Genomic DNA, 20,208 nt, shown 5'->3' with positions numbered 1-20,208 from the left:
TGCCCAAAAGATGTTATAATGAAATGCTGCAATCCCTGCAGAGTAATAAGAGTCTGTGTCAACTGGCCTATTGTAGCAGCATGTAGCCGCTCTTTTCCTGCTGTGAATTAGACCGACAGGCAGGAAACATTAAAGCAGTCCTAATTAGAGGACTGGGGACTTATTAAAAACAATTGCAGTGAAGGGCAAATTATTAGTTTCACCACATTTTTCCAAACCAATTGTCAAAACACTTTCCCTAATAAAATAATATATCCATTTTTTTCCATTAGTTAGTTGGAGGTTCCACATTATATTCCACATTAACCAACAGCCGCTAAGCAGATTATGTTTCGCTAGTTATTATATATATAACAATATCACTGATTCATGAACAGTGTGCTGTAGACAGGGGCGTAGCACAAAAATCTGGGCCCCGTAATTACTTGTCATGAGGAAGGTTGACAGATATTTTTCCCGATGACACATATAATCACAAAAAAACTGCTGTGAATTACAGTATGTAATTCTTACTAGCTGGGAAAACTGTTATTTATTTATTTATTTATTTATTTATTTATTTATTTATTTCAATGTGTCACCGGGGGAGTTCACAGGGGGCCCCAATATGCTTGGGACCCCAACAGAGTCTTCCCATTACAAACAAACCACTACCATCACCACCACAATTGACGGCCCATGGCTGCGGTTGTTGTGTGCTGAGAGGGAGGATCCCATACGCAGATGCAAATAAGTCTTTATCTATTTATTCACATTGAGAGGCAGAAGCTAAGAGAGCCGTACACAGGAACAGTTGAGCAATAATCCGGCAAAACACGCACAATTCTCAGACCCTTACATAGACAGTCAATCAATCTCATTGGTTGTGGCAAGACATGTGAGTACTAGTACTGACATGGAATTCTCTGATTGGCTGTTGACACCGTAATTACAGATAGTTCCTCACATCAACAAGCATCATATAGCATAAAAGATCCTTGACATCATATAGTCCAGACATCATATAGCCTAAAACTGGTTGAAACTGGATTCTGTTACATCAATACCAAAACAGACACGTAACGGGTCGTGAACTCTGGCGCACGGTCATGAACTCTACTCAAACTTAACCCAGGTGTGACCCCAGACATGAGACAAGACCCAAACATTACTCCTGCATGACTCGAGTCATGACAGTAGGAAACTGTCCAATTTCATTTAAGCTAATTGTCCAATTAATGACTCTTTTTTCATCTGTCTATGGCATATAGTCATACGCAGAAATGCTCTTCCGCCAAATGGCAATTAACCTGTGCCCACCTTTTTGTGCCATGACATTTTTTATGAATATAAAATTAAATATGTGCTTTTGTTTTAGTAAAGATTGGGAAACACTCATTCATATGTAGAAAACATGTCATTGTCACAAGCATTATAAAATAATAATTGTGAAGGCATGGGGGGGTTCCGTTATAGCTGTTTTGATTCTCAATCATTCAGGTCATAATAATCTGTAATCTTTGTAATTTCTGTAATTTTTAAATCATGTTTTTCCATAAATGTTAATGAAATGCCAAGCAATTATGCTATTACACTAATTTATATTTCTAGCAGGCTGAAGGCTGTGTCATTAAAGCAGAAGGGACAGAGGACTCAGTCACCTACAAGTGATCATGGGTCAGATCTTTATCACACGCACGCATACACGCAGACAAATAACCCAACCCAAAATGACCCTAAAATGTATACACACTGGGTCTAAATTCCAGTACTGATCTTGACTCAAATGAGCTCAATATTTAGATACTGTATCGGACTTTTAACATCTGCACTTGTATGTTCACCTGTGCTTGGTTTTCTGCAGGTATTCCTGCCGCATTCCAAAAGCATGCACGTTAGTTTATTTGAAGGCTCTAAATTGTTCATAGCTGTGATTGTGGTTGTTTGAGGAGTAAGACAAGCGCTATTGATAATGTATGAATGCACATCAACTTTAATACATCTTAGCTGGCTTGGATTTTTCCAGTGTGCACCTTACCTCTCACCCAGCTCTTCACAGACGCCTGTGATAAGTGTTTTAGATAATGGATGGATATCTTGAATGAGTTTCAAAAACATAGGCAAAGGCCGTTCCTTTGTACTGGCACCTCCCATGTTGAAGATGTTCATGTATCTTTAAAGTAGACATCAAGCAAACGCTTAGCCTCCCGGGATTGCTGTTTGAACCGAAGCCTCTTGTAGGGCTTCGTGAAAGATAGCAGTTTAGTGTGTGTTTGGGGTGGGCTACGCTTGATTTCCCGGTGTGTTTTTCAGCCACCGTGTGAGTTTAACACAAAGGGGAAAAAATCAGCACAGTACAGTAGAAGGCCTATCTCAAATCTTCTTTCCAATTGAAATGAACGGCAATGCTATTAAATAGCATTCTACAGTTCTGTATTGTATATAAAATGCAGTAATAAGGCCATTAAACATTATCCACCGGGGGCAGTATTATATGTAGACATACAGTAATAAACTTACTGTAAATTGTTGTAGACCAGGGGTGTCAAACATACGGCCCGCGGGCCGGATCAGGCCCACAAAGGGGTTTGATCCGGCCCGCAAGATGATTTTGTAAAGTAAAAAAATAAATAAATAAAATTGTAAAGTCGGACTAATTAATCAGCCGTCCACAATGGGCTCTTTGCACAAATCCACTACTTCCCGAACTCAACGCCACTCCTTCATTTCCTGTCTTTCATGAGTGGACAAGATGATTAATCCAGGTGTAACTGATCACAGTAACTACAACAACATTGGCCAGACACACCTGGATTAATCAGTTTGTCCACTCATGAAAGACAGGAAACAAAAACATGGTATTCAGTTCAGGAAGTAGTCAAGCTGTGCAAAGAGCCCATAAAAACATAATAAATTTGTATATTCACAAGCAGTCCTCAGATGAGCATTGAAGCTTGTACGGGGGAATCGTCCTGAATGTCATTATTTTACACACAACTTAAAGTTACGGTTTAATTATTATTATTATTATTATTATTATTATTATTATTATTATTATTATTATTATTATTATTATTATTTATTTATTTTTTATTTTTTTAAATCATAGACCAACATAAACGTGTTAAATGTGACACAAATTACACAAATACAATTAGATATGACAAGGATTAACGTCCTTTATAATGTCATTAACTGCACCACGCAATGCATTATGGGAATTTTATATATATATATATATATATATATATATATATATATATATATATATATATATATATATATATATATATATATATATATATATATATATATAATTCGATTTAGAATCGATTTACGATTTTCGATTCAAAATTCTTTGATTGACAAATGATTTCTGCTTCAATTTACAGATATGCAAAAAATTGTCATTGTCTACTCCAGTCTGCGTTGCAAGACAAAATGACAAATAGAGACATTAAAGTGTCTTTTTTTTTTTTTAAACATTAATTAATTTTGTATTGTAGGTGCCTTTTTCCACAAAAACAGCATGTGGGCTACAACTACCTTTTCCCCTTCTTCTTCATTTCTAATTTAAATAAAATTGATTTTTGGATATTAATATCGATTCGATTCGATTGATAATGAGAATCTCGATTCTTTTATGAAACTATGAAACGATTTTTTGGCACATCCCTAACATACATATATATATATATATATATATATATATATATATATATATATATATATATATATATATATATATATATATATATATATATATGAATTTGCACGTCGATTGTTGCGATTTTTTTTTTACTCAAATTTAGAAATACCATTCAGTAAACTTATACATGTACACTGGAAGATGTGTATGAAAATGTATCATTTATTGATCTAAAACTTCAGTCTTATAACTGTGAGCCACTGTATTTAACAAACAGGTTGTAACATTTTTCATGTTTGAACAGCATTGAAATAAAATATTTAGGTTTAATGTTCCATTAATATAACATTCTTCCATGCTTAAGGTGTGAAAGTTAGACGTTTTGTTTAATATTTTTTCATCAAAAATGGATGTTAAAAAAATCGATTCGGCTGCCTATTGAATCGATTCGAGAATTGCGTGCTGTAGTATTGCGATATATTGCTGAATCGATTTTTTTTAACTCATACATGCGCAAGTGCTCCCACGTGCCATTCGCATTTGTGTTATTTCTCGGAACAATATGATGACAGTTGAGCTCCGTAATTTAGGGCTGGCACACAAGTAGCAAAAATCGGCGTATAATTGACGGCAATCGTTTTTAAGTTATATACCGTTATTTTACCGATGCGGCTCACTTGGTAAAATATTTTCCTCCATGCGGCCCCTGAGTTAACATGAGTTTGACACCCCTGTTGTAGACTGTTAGCACAATGAAAATAAATCAAAACATATTACCAGTATATTAATATGTATGTATATCCTTGTTGATAGTTATAGTCTTCCCAATCAAGCATTCCATCTTGTGCCCAAACATGCTACGTTATATCTAAATGCAGTCATCTATTTAATTAGGGTGCTACTACCTACATAGCTGTTATGTGGTTTATAAGCAACCAACCAGTTGAAGGGTACGTTTAAAAATTGTCAAATAATACATATATTTTTTTCAAAGTCTTCTTCTGTCTACTTGTTATCAGTATTTCTAGCAGTCTGCCCCCATTTTGGTAGGAGTTATTCGGTGTTGCAAACAGGTCAGTCTCATTCAAACAACTGCTTCATTCACCAGCACAGCATTAACTGTCAGTGCCTTCCTAACCTCTCTTTTATCCCCTTTTCATCTTTGTCTCTGTGAATGAACTCATCCTAACACTGAGCCACCACAGACGAGACACTCACAAAAACGTCTTGCACCAGTGTGTCAGGAATGTCTATCGGAATGACACTTTGGTGAAACTATCTTTGTCGAGGGTACAATTGGGATTAGCATTTCTGGCTAAAGTGCAAATGTAAAGCAAAAGGGAAAGAACATCCACCCAGGAGCATTTTGTTTCAAGGGAGCATTTTGATGAAGATACAACACTTGGACTGGTCAAAGCTTTCATCTGCTGCTCTGCAAATATACTTTTATTTATTTTATTTTTTCTATGAGTCAAATAAGAAGAGAATAAGAATATTTTGGTCCCAGTGCTCCTAACAAGCGGCTGTGCAACCTACTAATTCTCTTTGATTCCCTCACATATTCTTCACTCCAAAGCCTACAAAGACAGACAACACAGAAAACGGCTTGTCTTCTTGCACACCAATGAGGCCTCTTCTTTTGACTTCCAAGTTATAAACGGATATTTTATTTTGCCGCTCTCTCTTTTATCATTGTGGTGTGTGTGTGTTTGTCTGTGTGGGGTGAAGGAGTATAACACGTCTCCCTCTCTCACCCAGGTAATGTGTTTATTTTCTTGAGCCCATCTTCTAGTTTACTGTGTGCCAGTGTTTCTCCCATCTTATCGCCTGGCCCTCGCGGGGCACTTTAGCCCCTCAAATCCTGTTCACCACATACTGGTTTTAGAATCTGTGAAATGAATGCTGGAGAAGCGTGGCCACAATGTACGCCTGTGTTGCTACTGGACTAAAATGGGCTTGGCATTTTTTTTTGTCCAGGGAGATGCATAATGGCAGTTTTTAACACCTCAAAAGAGCCTGGGTCTTTGTGGAGGCGCACTACAGAAAGCTGTCAGTCTCCAGAGGAGGCAGACACACAGAGTGGTGCTGGACAAAGAACTCAACAAGCAGAATCAGCGGGGGCATCAATCTGCACACAGACGCACATATGCACCTACATACAGTATACTGTAAATGCACCTAAATGCGACGGGAATAAATGTAGATGCATAGAGGTGTAGCGTCAGATACCAGGCTGTAACTGCAATATAATAGAAGCAAAAGCAAATACAGTGTACTTTGTCGTTATTGTTTTCCCAACTTGATCCTTGGGAAGTAAATAAAATGAATTAAATTTGAACACAATGTTGGTAACTGTAAAGACCATAGTTCCTCTAAAGATTAGCTGCTGCTCTGAAAGGACAACAACAACAAAAAAGCCAAAAAATGTTTTAAACTGCCAGTCTGACCTAGGCTAGCAGTGTTATATTAGTAAAATTATTTGTGAAAAAAATCTGCCATCTCTGGTCATCTTATATATGTAATAGGATTTTTAAGAAATCACTGTTCCCGGGGAAAAAAAATAAACAAATCAGAGAGAGAATTGTTGCAACCGGCAAGGTGTCAATCATTTTCTGCTCACCCATGGAATGTCCAGATCCGGAAGAAGAAGGGGAAAAAAAATGCCCATTCCTAATTTGCCAAGAATTAAACATAAGACTCATGAACAGAAGTCAAGTGAACAGACCTCAGAGAGGATTCAGAAGTGACACGGAATTAGCCACAGCTCTGCTTGACTGGTACATTTCTCACCTCTTTTTCATTTTTAATTGATTGTACATGCCACAAAATAAAACTTCGAACAGATAACATTAAATGCTATTGTAGCACTCCAAAATCATGCTAACAATGTAGCAACCAAACTAATGTGGCTTGTTTACAGTGCTAATGGTAGCTTAGCATTGCTAGCGCTGCTATTTTGTTGAAGCTGGACAGGTGTTCTTTGTGACTATTTATCACGTACTTTCATATTTCCAAACTATTATGAAAGCCCATATGTGAAAATCACGCTGGTCAGTGGGGGGGATTAGTGAATTAGTGAGGCTATATTCAAATCTTGCTACTTAACATCCCTCTTCAGACACCATTATATAAAATGTCCCCAACTAATATGTGAGGAAATACTTGCATTTGCGCAAACCCACTAACTGCCAATTCCTGTCAAACTTATCCATTTCAACTCAAAAAATGTATTCCATCTTTTTAAAAATTATTTACTGTATTCAAGACCAACTGCTGACAAGTACAACTGTTGCTTATTCTATTGACATGTAAACAATAAACATTAAGATACACATATTGCTTCCTTGTACAAATATGTCCCGATTTTCATCAGAACCAACAAAATCAATCTGCAATTGTTCCGCCACTCAAAGTGTGTGCCAGTGAAATGATGAGGCCGAAGTCACAAGCATCTGTATTCAAATGATCCCCTATTTCAGGCGCAGCTTAGTATGGATATTTTCCAACAGCACTGCACTGAAAATCTATCACATGGTGAATTAAACCAGAAAGGAAACAATTGATCCATAAATGATCAGGTTACAACCAAGCAGTGGTGTCTGAAAATTATGCCGTTTACGCTGTTTTTGCGTGTTGATGTGCAGCATCTTTTCTAAGGAATTTGTTGTTATTATTGGATGAAATGAATGACGCACAAAAAATCAAGAGTCAAGGAAATTAAAGTGTGCAACAATAGCACACGTGATGGAATTATTCCACTTGAGCTCCACTTGCCCCACTACAGCCATTTACACAAATAACATTATAACCTATTTTCTTGTCTTCTTATTTACACTTGCACAGGTCATAGCTCTAAAAAATAAATAAATAAATAAACTGCAATTAATAGCAGCGTTTGAAAAATGCTAATGAGTGCATTCAGGGGGACTTTGAGAATATTTCTGCTTTCGGAATCTTCTAAAGAGGGCAATGATTTAGAAGGAGGACACAAATCTCCAGCGACATGGCAGGAACTGTAGGGCACTTTGGTTTCCCCTTTCTCCCTTTCTCGTTTCACTCATGTCTCCTCCGCCCCTTCTCCTCGTCTCTTCCTCCTAATTCACCTCTCCCCCTTGTTGCCCCCGGGGTGGCAGGGCCAAGAGTGAGGGACAAGGGGGCTGAGAGCACAACTCGGCTCGGCTGTTGCCTTCAGAGAAAACAAATGTAGTGTTTGAGCCACTGATCACTTGCTTAATTGAGTTTAACACTCCTTTTCTGGATTAAAAAAAGAGGCTTTGAAATAAAAGGTCAAATTACCTCTAGAGTCAGGCAATAAATAAGTCAAACAAGGTAAGAGGTTCGTACCAGCAAATGCTAAAGGGAAATTTAATTAGAGGGAGAAAACAGGAGGCTCTCTATTTGATCCTCAACAATCGGCTGAGGCTTAACCATCGTACAGTAAGTAAGGAAATATATTCAGTGTCATTATTTTGAATTTAACACAGCCGTTGAACAAAATATACAGTCCAAAAATACACTCTATCTGGATATCATTCTTCCCTATTAGTCTGCACCCTCCAGTGCATAACATTTTCTCCCATTATATGAGTTCGGCTATAGGCCCATTGTCCATTGATTCCAGCACAAGGAAAGGAAATGGGCATAAAGCAAATCTATAGTCTGGACTGAAACAGAACAAGGGGAGGGAGGCAGACAACACCGCTCTACATCCAAAGAGCCACAATGTGGCCTTTGTGACATAATGCGCTCCGTCCAGCAGATTGCGGAAAATAATCCCAAATTTACTGCTTCACGTTGTCCAGCAATAACAACTGACATCACAGCGTGTGCCATGTATGCCATATTTCAGAGTACATGTTGGATTCAGAGAGGAATGAGGGCGTTTATAAAAGCATTGGCCAGCCGTTATTATAGCCCCATCATGTCCTGTGAGCCTATTACAGCATGGGACAAGAAACTGACTGACAGCAGGAGGGAATCTGTACAAGCTCACAGCGCACTTTTAATTAAGATACAGACAAAGATTTTGCTTGTATTACAGTCAAACACTGAGCACTGAAATTCTGACATACACACTTGGATTTGTTTGTTGCTGTGTTGCAGAGCTCCCCAATACAAAAGAGTGAGTCGAGCGTGGCGTAGAGCAGCAGCAGCAGGACATGGAGGTTCTTCTAAGTGGCTGACCCGACAGCAGTAACATGAGGGTGGTGTTAACAGTGCTGAAAGCATGACAGGTGGGTCACATGAAAGATCAAGTCCAGTTCATTTCACTTGTTCAACACATGCTTCTCATTATTCGACATGACAAATTGACATCATGCCCATCCAGAGTGACTCACCGCAAACTAGTTGTCACATATGTACACGAAAAAGTGCAGTGTCCTGGAAGGTACTAATGACCCAAAACATAAAGAAAATACTTCAACAAATTGGCATTAAATCATTTCGTATTTCTACTGAGCTACAGAAACAAAAGCTTTTCCACAGCTGCTTCTTTTCAATTCCTAAATGGAATAATAATATTTTATTTTTCCAGCCATGGGCAGGCAGTATGTCAACTTGTGTCAGTAAATGTGAACATACACAATGCTGTATGTGTGAGTGTGTGCCCACTCTACATCACACTTAATGTTTTTTTAAGGGAGGGTAACTGTAACTGTGGCCAAATGGTAAAATGTTGAAATTGGAAAAAATATTACCCCCGTTCCCCCTTTTTTTTCTGAATAGCCAAGAGATAAGCACCTTTTAGTAAAGCAGCCAGTGGAGTTTAAGCTTATTATGAATACCTCTCGAAGCGCAGAGGCATGTACTGCAGAAATCAAAAGGAGTAATGGGCAGGTAAGCCAGTGTCATTTTAAGGAGGAAGTCAGTTGTGAAATTGTCAAATTTCACAATATTCTGCTCTCCGCATACTACCATAAAAGACTTTGAATGGCACATCTGTGACAAAAAAAAGTTTACAGTTTACTGTGTTAGAAAGAAAATCTACAGATAATCTTTACATTGTTAGAGCTTAATAACAGATCATATTTTTTTTTTTATTAAATAGCAGACACATCACAAGATGGGATTATATCAAAAATACAAGATGTGCCCTGCAAAGTGAATTAAGGGATTTATTTCTAAATATGTTATATTTATTTGAAGATAATTGTTGAAAGCATGAAAAGACGGCATTTTTCCTGACTGATTTATTTATTTATTTATTTATTTATCCATTTGGATATGGTTAAAAACACCGCCGAATGACACCCTTTGGCATCTGGCAGGAGTGGCCGCTTCCCCATTCAATGGTTATATGGCGCAATTGCGTTGAGCAGCTAGCTAGCTAGCTATGTCTACACCCCAAAAATACATTTTCCCTATGGTTAGTCTGCTGGCATGGTGGCTTAAGAGCGCCTCATTGTCCGTCGTGAGTGCATGCACACCACAGAGAAAGACGGAAGAGTGAGTGGCGGGTGGATTTAGTCTGATGGACTGTGACCTCGTGTTGGTTTGGTCACTTTAGAGTGCCTCATTGTAGTGACCTAAGAAGCCCCCATGATCACCAGATGGGATATATTCCAGCAACCATAGTTTAAGATGATAATTGAAGCCTCATTCTATATAGTTGGCATTTTTTTAAACACTATAAATTTGGCAGGGTTAACATTTCTCTTCTGTCGTGTGTCAAATTTAGAAGACTTTTTTTGTCTACAGGGACCCAAATGATCTGAGATGTTATCGTGATCAAAAACTGTAGATATACAGTACATGTAAACATTAGCTCTGCTAAGAAGTAGCTCTCAGTTTCAAAAAGGTTAGTCTAGTCTAGTGTCTCCCACTTGACGAAACCCAGCCAGACTAATAAACCCAGTCTTCTGAATATTCATCAATGCCACATGATCTGCGGGTCACCTAATCACAGTCACGTTCCCCTTAATCACAGGCTTCTAATTAGGTCCTAATAAGCTTTTTCCCCCATTCTCTCAGAGCGCCTCTGTGTCACTCACACATCAGACCATGAAATAGTATATTAAGGGGTTGTCAAACTCGAAAGGAGCGCTTCTCTTGCGGCAGTCATACCGAAGGCAGACCTTCTTAGGCTAATTGAAATTATCGAACGCAAGTCCAGGCTTTGGACTCAAGTACAGCAGGCAAAAGCCGGTGCCAGCGGTGAGGCTTAGCTGGTTTCTCTGATGTCGGGTAATTGTTTAAACCTGATTTGGTGCACAGCCTCGTGTAGCCTATCCTGCCAAGATTGGGGAAAAAAAATTCTTGCTAGCACTTTTCTCCGCTGTTTCTTCTATTCTAATTCAGGCCTCCATTGGCCTCAAGCGAAGCCTCAACGATCCCATGTTCATCTTGGACAACCAGTGTTGGAGATGATGATCACTGGCCACAAGTTGATAATGATGACTGTTTAATTAGAAGCCTTTCTTTGGCCTGACCATAACCCAAACTCCTCCACCCTGCAGATGGTAACCAATAAATTTAGCTTTTTTGAGGATGAGGAGGAACATTGTACCTCCCCGGTCTATCCTCTGCTCCACCCCTAACCAAGAACATAAAGCGTTGCTCCCTGTTGACACACAACCACAACCAGCTCCGTCCATGTGTGTTAGAAGAGTCCAACCGTGATTCTTATACTCCGCCTTCATATACATTCTGTTGGAATCGGTTCCACATTTTCAAGGTCAACTTTGGCTTCTGTACAACATTTGATATTCTTTCATTATCTTTACCTCAACCAAAGATGGTAACTTCCTCCATGCTTCAAACACGAGCGAGAAATACACACAAACTACCTTATTTGAATGACATTTGCGGAAAAACGCACAACAGGCCAATGACAGAGCAACAGACATACCCAATACTTTTTGTTAAACATATATGTTTAAAGGGCAGAACTGGGGGAAGTGTTTGTGTTTTCTTGCACATTTTAAGTTTTAAACCAAACTTTTGCATTGATACATTGTTTGCTCATGTATAGTCTGCGTACGTTGCTGGATAGACAATGCACAGCGTTTGCGTGAATGAACCACTACGGTCACAGCAAGTACATCACACAGTTAGGGTTGTCAAACAGTCGGTTAAAAAAAAAAAAAGGTCCACTTTGAATAATTGCAAACATTTTGTAATTAGTGTATCATATCTGTTATGCGTGCATTTTATTTTTTTTTAAGAACGTTGTTGTTCTATTGGCCTCAGCTAAGGTTAGTAAGATTTTTGAGAAAATCCAGTTTAACATTGCTGCTCATATCCAACAGCCCCCTCCCATCTAAGACCCCTCCGTTTATCTGCCAATCATCTTCCCCCTCCAACAAGCTTACTCTGATGGGGTGTGCGTGGGTGTGTGTGTGTTCTCTATGCGGGTTGGTGTCGTGTGCCAGAGTGGCTATCCCCTCAGATTGTCAAAGAGGCTCATGGGAAATTTACAGCAAGGGCCAAACCACAAGCTTTCTCTATCATTTCAGCAGATTTCTCTTTTTTTAGTCCCATTCAAGAAAGTGATTATAGCAGAACTTTCTTTCTTGGCTTTATTCTTCGGGCTCTCTGGGTTTTCCTTACCACAGCTGCACTTTGCTTATAAACGTGCAGCAATCCAATATTTTCTTAAGTTCATTGTTAGGCGAGGCGTGTTTTTTTTTCCACTTGCTTTTAAAGCAGATAATTGTTCACTCACGTTATTTTTACATGTAATTAAAAGTTCATGCGTTTTCAGACATTTCACTCCCAGCCGACTACTAACTACTGTATGAAGTCGCCAGATAAGTTCTGAGCGTCATACATGAACATGGAAAGTCACGGCATCTTATCACTGTTGAATCAGGTGACAACCATACATAATGAAAGAGTAAAAGTCTGCTATTTAGAACGTAAGGCCGTTGTTTACTTTACACTACAGTACCAAACATGATGTACATTCACTGTAGGCTACAGCATTTTCCCTTTGACTCGTGATTCACACGTTTCAGTGGAACAGGCGTCATGTGTTTCTTTTTACAAAGAATATCATTTAAATGAGTCTATTTTTTAGTTATGCAGATATATGTAATACAATTTAGTATTTGCATCGTCCAGACTGCTACAATTTAACCACTCCAAAAATAATGACTAAGTCATAAGTTAATGTATTGGTAAGACTAAAAAATGCGTTTATAAACTTGTACACAAGGGTCTGAGGTCACTTTATTTCTTGGGCCATCATTTTATCATCAACGCCTTCAATCATTTAATGAAAGCAAGAGAAGATACATTTTCTCACATATCATATATCTTTGTTACACTTCAGAATCAGAATTTAAAAAAAACCCAGCAAAAGGAGACACTGCGGTTAACGTCATCAGAAGTTGAGCCACAAGACCCTTTCCACCTCCTCGCTCTTTGTCACGTTGATTTATATTTGGCATTAGCGCGTTCCATTGGAATAACAATCACAAATTCAATTTCTAGCCCAGTATGTCCTGTCTTTTCCATAACTTCCCCCGCCTGTTTTACATGTCACATTAGCTGCTTCACAATGAAAGTTTTTCACTGGTATTTGTTTCCATCCAGAAAATATCCAGCATCCCTATTACACTCGAAGCAGATAGTTCAAGATTAAGTTGTAAGTAATAAATTAAATTAGAATTTTACTTGTGTAGCTAGCTAGTTTATTTTGCTTAGATGGTTAATTATTATCCTCATGTATGACCTAAATTATAGATGTCTTAAATTGTAAATAATAGTAAAAATGCAGATAGTAGTAAATAATAACAAAAAAATAAATATTTATAGTGTTTTTATAATAAAATAACTGTGCTGGATGTGGTAAAATCCTTATTATCCATCAATGACCCTAATGCTTCAAATTGAAGCTTCAAATTACTCACAGGACAACAATCAACCTCTGTGTGCATATGCACAAGTGAACACCACTTACAGTACCACCACTCAACACATTGTGATGTCGAGCTGAATGCGAAAACGTTCACGTGCCAATAAAAATGGCTTCCAGCATCTTTATGGTTGTAATTGGGAGAGAAGAGGCCAGATTGGCAGGCCAAGTCACAACCGTGGAGCATATTTTACATCTCATGTCAGATCAAGCTGGCAGATACGCGGCCGTCTGTCAGCTTTCACCAAATACATCATTTGTAAGCGCACAGACAGGGGATACTTGTGTTAGGGTAGGTACAATGATTCTCTTTTGCATCTTGCAAACATTGGAAAGCTAAATATGGTATTGTGAGCTGTAAACGTACATGAGAAAAAGCTGTATTACTAACACAAAACTCTAATGTTTAATATCAGCAAATCTAAGCTCGGTGATCATAAAGATTAACTCAAATGTTTTGCTTTGTGATGATGTAGAGCAGTAAATGAAAGTTATTTTGACATACCAAAGTCGTATATATGTTCATTTTATTTCCAAATATATCCTGGAATGTGTTCATTTTGCAACAAACGTGATTGAATTTCAAACTGTTTGGCATCAAGTAGTTGTTGTAAGTGTAATATGTCACTGCTTGATTTCCATAGCAAATGTTACATTCTTGTGAGAGCAAGCTTGCCTGTGCTATGTGCACGCACCGTCCATCTCACACAAGGTGAAGGCTTTAAGGGGATATATCTTGTCTAACAGCTGCCCGCGCCGGTTCACGTGAAGGACTCGAGTGGCGAGTCCTTCAACACTTTTTTTCCAAGGCACTGCCTCGACTGTGAGAAGACCTGATCCGAGTATAATAGGAGGGATCGCGAGGGTTGCCGTGACGCCTTTTGTGCGAGCTGCAACTGCCAACATTACACTAATCTCTTTTGCCTTGTTCCCTCACGGGACACAAGAGCGGGTCTGCAGAGCTTCTGCGATTCCAGCAGGACATGGAAAGTATTGATCACTGCTTCTTTGTGGCATAATCCTGCCATTTTACCACAGGGCTCAAAGTCTATTATTGAGATACTAAATAATTTTGAAAAATAATCGATTGTGATAGTAAAGTTTTTTTGAGATCTCTGATTATTTTTTGCAACACAGGCAATAAATTAATTTGTATTAGAACAGACAATATCATATCTGTTATAATACTGTAAATGTTGGCCTTATAGGGTAAACATACACTAAAACAAAGCCAAATGAACTACCAATTACACATTTTTATCTTCCTTAAATAGACCCTAAACACTTTGACTTGCAGTCTTTTATGCGTTCGCTACAACAGTTTCACAAAATTCTACTAAACAAGTGTGCCGTAAACATAAGTCAGCAAGTCATAAATCAGATTACAACAATAATGCAAACAAATCCGTGGCTTCATCACTTCAACTTTTCCTGATTCATGAAACATGCGAACTGCACTCTTTGAGCATTGAACCTATCTAGACATTAATAAATAAATAAATAAATAAATAAATAAATACATACATACATACATACATACATACATACATAAATAAATAATATTTACAAAATGTATGCCTATATAAAAAAATAGTCAAACAACCGACCAAAATATATTTGTTTTCTTTCCAAATTGTAGCATTAGCCATTTGAAAAGTGCATTCCTCTACATTACGATTTGAATTTGATTAATTGTTCAACCCTTTCCAAGTGTCAAAACACTCACATACATTGCTCGTAAAGGTTAGCGTCAGTAAGTAGTGAAAACATGAGTGTGTCTGGGGTACAAATTACACAAAAACTTTCAAATGGTTGCCAGAGGGGGAGAAGAGTAACTTGTTTTCTTTGGATTTCATAAAGCAAAAGTCTGCACAATGAACACCGACTGACGTGAGTGTTTGTTTCAAATTCACTTTCAACCACCTGCGCGCTTTTCACACAACCTGACAGTTCTCAGCCTTGGTGCGTGTGGTGTGTATTGTTCATGTTGCGGGGACGTAAGTGTTTACACAGCCATTGCGGCGACTCACCTCCCTTCTGGGAACAAAATTACATCCTCAGTATGTCAATATTTAGCTACATTTTAAGGCCGAGGAAGTAGTTTAAGGTTAACACTGGCTTAGGGTAAGTGTCCGAGAAATTATTCTAAATCGTGTGTGCGCGTGAGCGTGCGCGCGTGTGTTAAGGCACTCCAAAATCCGACACATTTTAATTACTGCCCGGCTGCTGCGTGTTTCTCTTTGATGTGGCAATCAAGGCGAGCATCCTCACTGAGCCACTGTACAAGTGCTCGTCTGATTCAGAAGAAACAATCACCCCGGACTAATTCCTGCACCCGATTACCAGCGAAGACCTGTGTCAAAAATACACACCCGCCAAGGCCTGTCCAATTAACTCTACATATTAATGTGTGGTGTAAAATGGAAAAAAAAATCACAAAAATCAACAGAGGCTGGACTGTTGCATTTTGAAGTCAACATTAATTATGTGCAACTATGCTATGGACTAAAGGAAAATGGCCAATTATTTTTTTAGAAAAACATTGGGTGGGAGAATGAATGATACGGGCCAAAATGGGCCACTTAAGTTACTCGCGCAATTAGACGATTCCTGTGAAGACGCACATATTTTAGATATTTCTTTTTTCATCTTTAATCCTTTAATGTCGGCAATTCCGTGTTATTCACTCACAGCATGTTCCCAAAGTGGGGAACGTGTAGCACTAGTGTTGTGCAGGCTCCCTCTATTGGTAGGCAGAAACATTGCGTAAGTACGGTTCGGTTGTATTTCACTTAAAATACAGGTACCATTTATTTTTAAACCTCTGTCCCTTTTTTATGACAATTTAAGGCCTTCTACACTACTGTCAAGACAAGTATTTTTTTAGATGGTACTTGATGTCAAAAGTTTAATAAGCAATGATGGAGAAGACCCATAACCTGGTTGCTGTTCTTCATTATTTTGCACACATACTGTAGGCGCTGTTTTCAACTGCGGCTCGCTGCCTCATTAAAGCACACAAGCACAATGTTGTGAAGAAACAAACAGCCTAACATATTCCCATATGAGAGCATCGCGACTCTACTAACTTGTCAGAAACTTCTCGCCGGAAGGGACAGATTACATGTTTGACGTCAGTTTGGATCCTTGCGGAAATATTGTGTCTGCAAATTGGTTAACACTTAAGACAGATGTCACAACATGTGTCGCCACATTTATTATCTGCTAGCCTTCTGCTCCAACTTTACCAGGCCTGCTGTTGTTTACCCCTCGCCATCTTGTTTACCCTGCTCTCTCATACCACAAAGAACAGGAGAACCGAAGACACGCACACACACACACACGCACACACACACACCCACACACACACACACACACACACACACACACACACACGCACACACACACACACACACACACACACACACACACACACAACCCAGTGTGCTGTGGCCACACTTCACCACACATGTCCTGTCACTTGGATGTTGCTTTGAATGATTGTGAAATCTCACATTCAAATCACAAGCTTGGTTTATACTCATATGCACACTCGCACGGTAATCCTTAATTAGAGTAATAGTCACATTCAATCACCGAAGCCAAAATATTGACGATGATGCACAAATATTTGTCATAGTAATAACTTCACACTGTGCTGTAATGTCATTTAAAAATTATTTACACATAGCGGCTGTTCAAAGTTGGCAATTGCAATGGTTTATTAGAGTGGTTTACAAAAATGTAACAGCTGTGAAATTCAACAACACACAACTGTTTTAGTGTACAAATTATTTTGAGCTCCTCGGAGAGAGGAGCGAGCACCAAAAGCTGTGCGTACTTATTCAGAGAAATGTGTACAAGCAATATGATAAAACGCACTCTTCCTCCTCCTCACGTCTATACTTTTTCTTCAAAAAGCTTCTGTTAAGTGAATCAAACCTGTAGATCTTCAAGCAAATGTAGTTTGTGGCACTTAGACTAAACAACTGTATACTGAAAGATCAGTGCCTAATAATGTTTTTTTTATAGCAATATATGATGGTACGGGGCAAAAGTTCCTCTTGTGAAAGCGATACATTGGACTGAGAATGCGGGATATGTTTAGACAAGTGAGCCAGGTACCCCTCATGCCCGTCAGTCCTAAAATGTGTAAATATCTCCTTCATTTTACATGCTGAGTTCAAGTGCTGCTCGGACTCTCAAGCACACTCGACAATCAATTTGAAATTACAAACGTGACGTAAAGGCAAGTGACTTTAGTATGTTGTTCCTCTATAAATCGAGCGAATATTGCCGCAAATGAAACGCACGTTTGAGACATCATTTGCTGCACACACACAAAAAATGAACAATTATCAACGCAAGCAGAATGAAGCATCAGTATTGAAGAAAATGTGCGTGAAGTTAGTCCACTCTGCGTGCACTCACGAGCCTGCGCTGCCATCACAACAATGTGCTGAATGGGCAGTCTAATTATACATGTGCCATTTAGACGTGTGCATTTGGTGTCCGCCCGACCACTTTACCTTATGTGGAAACTTCACGGCTGCGCACTAGCAAGTGTTGTCAAAGAAATTGCAATTGCATAAAGTTTATGCGCAAATTAAATTGATTATGTTTTGAACTAAAAAAAAAAAAAAAAAAAATCTATATGGGGCCGCGGGATATTTAGGTTTCCACTGAATTGCTCCCTGCATGGAGCATGTCGTAAAAAATAAATAAGTTTTAATGTAAAACAATTCAAGGTTAATTACGTGCTCCTGTGTTTGAAACTATTTTTTTTTAAAAGTAGCAGGCCTCTCAATAAAGGTCTCAAATTAATTTTGTGCAATTACATTTCGCATATTTAATTTATTATTAATCATACACAATTATATTTTATCCTAATAAACAATATCTGTGTTTCTACTGCTCCAAAATACACTTTTGTGCACACTACATTCTGAAACATTTATTTTCACGTGACATGTAATGATTTAATTTTTGAGAGGAGTCGTTAAAAGTGCAAGAAAACATTTACACGTTTTTTTTGTTGTTGTTGTTGTTTTTGTTTTTTATTTTAGCAGCTTATTTGCACTTTCCAAAGTTCAGCATACAGTCGTCAGATCACCGAGTTTCCGGCTTTTGCTCTTAAATGGAGATAGTTGCGTGCAAGTGCATCTTCTGAAAATGGGCAAGTCCTGCGATTGTTCCGTTTAATTTATGACTTGTGCATTCTTAACAGGTCAATTCCCCCGACCTCTGGGAAAGTGAAGGGAGAGCGCGTTCATTCCCAGGCTAAACGGGGATGCTGTCTGTCATTTAAGGAGAAGAAGAGGGGAACAAAGATAGTAAGAAATTTAGTTTGGGGTAAAGAGAGTCGTGTGCGATGAGGCACGCGCGGAGCGGCGTGTGTGGCGGCTCACGCGCGCGATAAACTTAAATGAATGGCGAATTAGGCGGTACCGGAAAAGTTGCGTGATACACCTGAACGTGTCAAAAAGCAACTTAACTACGGGCACGACACATTCAGGGTCAAGTGGGAAACACCGCTGTCATTAACGTCGCGCGTGGCGAACAAGTTATCAGATTGGGAGTTTCAAGTCGGTGTCCGCGTGGAAATGTGTACGCTCGGCAACTCAAAGACAAACCGTGACACAGAAGCGGGTTAAAAGTGAATTAAGAGTGAGGAGAGTCAAGTTTGGAGGTTAGTTTATGGAGATTGGAGTGAACGCAAACGCATCTGAGCCATCACTCGTGCGCGCATCGATTGTTGTGGCAAGCGAGTCAAGGTTTTGTTTGTTGTTTGTTTTAAATACACGTTGCAAAGGACAGTTTAGTGAACTTATTTATTTTTAAAACACGCTTCGTCTTAATTTTAAACCGGATTGGCGGAAACAAACAAGTGGACAACATGTGGCGGTAGCAAGTAAAAGACTTTGTTTACCTTGGCGACGTAAGTCGAGGAGAATGCGGCGCGTGTGTCCTCTCCGTGTCGTAACAAAAACACAAGTGAATGAATGGTTTAAGATAAAAAGTCTTCTTTCTTCTTCTGCTTCTTCTTCTTCTTTTTGTTGCAGTTGTTTTTTGTTCGTTTGTTTGTTTGTCAACGCGGCGCCAGCATCAGAATCAGAGAAGGTCCCGCATGCGCTCGCCGAAGTTGCGCTGTCCAAAAGTACAAGTATAGCTTTTGTTGCTCTCTTCTTTATCACCCTCCCTCTTTTTCAAACTCTCTCTCTCTCTCTCTCTCTCTCTCTCTCTCTCTCTCTCTCTCTCTCTCTCTCTCTCTCTCTCTCTCTCTCTCTCTCTCTCTCTCTCTCTCTCTCTCTCTCTCTCTCTCTGGTGCTGTCAATCTCGACAATCAATGCTCGCTGCCCTGTCGCAAGTATTCAAAGCATTTCCCCCCACGCGAGACATCACAAAATGAGTGGCCAGGGCATTGATCTGGCGGGAGAGAGGACTTCCCCCCCACACGCACTCCTCCTTCTCTCCCTCCATTATCATCCTCCATCCTCCTCCCAGATGAGAACGAGTAAGTCGCTTTAATAAGACTACTAAAATGAAGCTGGCAGTGGACAGAAGAGGAAAGAAAGGATATATGTGTTAAATCACAAAAAAAATATATATTTTAAAAAGAAAGACAAAAACACTATGCATAAACCTAACAAAAACTTGGAGTTGCACCCCAATTTTGTTGTGTGTATTATATGCGGTGACAATAAAGGCTTCTTTTTTTTTT

General features: G+C 38.9%; 1 protein-coding gene across 4 annotated transcripts in view; it reads right to left on the bottom strand.

The window, feature by feature from the left end:
• Window positions 1-19,630, bottom strand: part of sox6 (SRY-box transcription factor 6) — a 199,199-nt gene extending 179,569 nt beyond the window's left edge. For all 4 annotated transcript variants that reach the window (XM_077518307.1, XM_077518303.1, XM_077518305.1 and 1 more), the window contains exon 1: window positions 19,417-19,630. The gene's annotated coding sequence lies outside the window, so the exon portion shown is untranslated. The remainder of the gene's footprint in view (window positions 1-19,416) is intronic.
• Between the last annotated feature and the right edge of the window lie 578 nt (window positions 19,631-20,208).

Source organism: Festucalex cinctus, chromosome 4 (assembly GCF_051991245.1).
Source record: "Festucalex cinctus isolate MCC-2025b chromosome 4, RoL_Fcin_1.0, whole genome shotgun sequence".
Lineage (NCBI taxonomy): Eukaryota > Metazoa > Chordata > Actinopteri > Syngnathiformes > Syngnathidae > Festucalex > Festucalex cinctus.
This window is presented reverse-complemented; position numbering and strand designations above follow the sequence as displayed.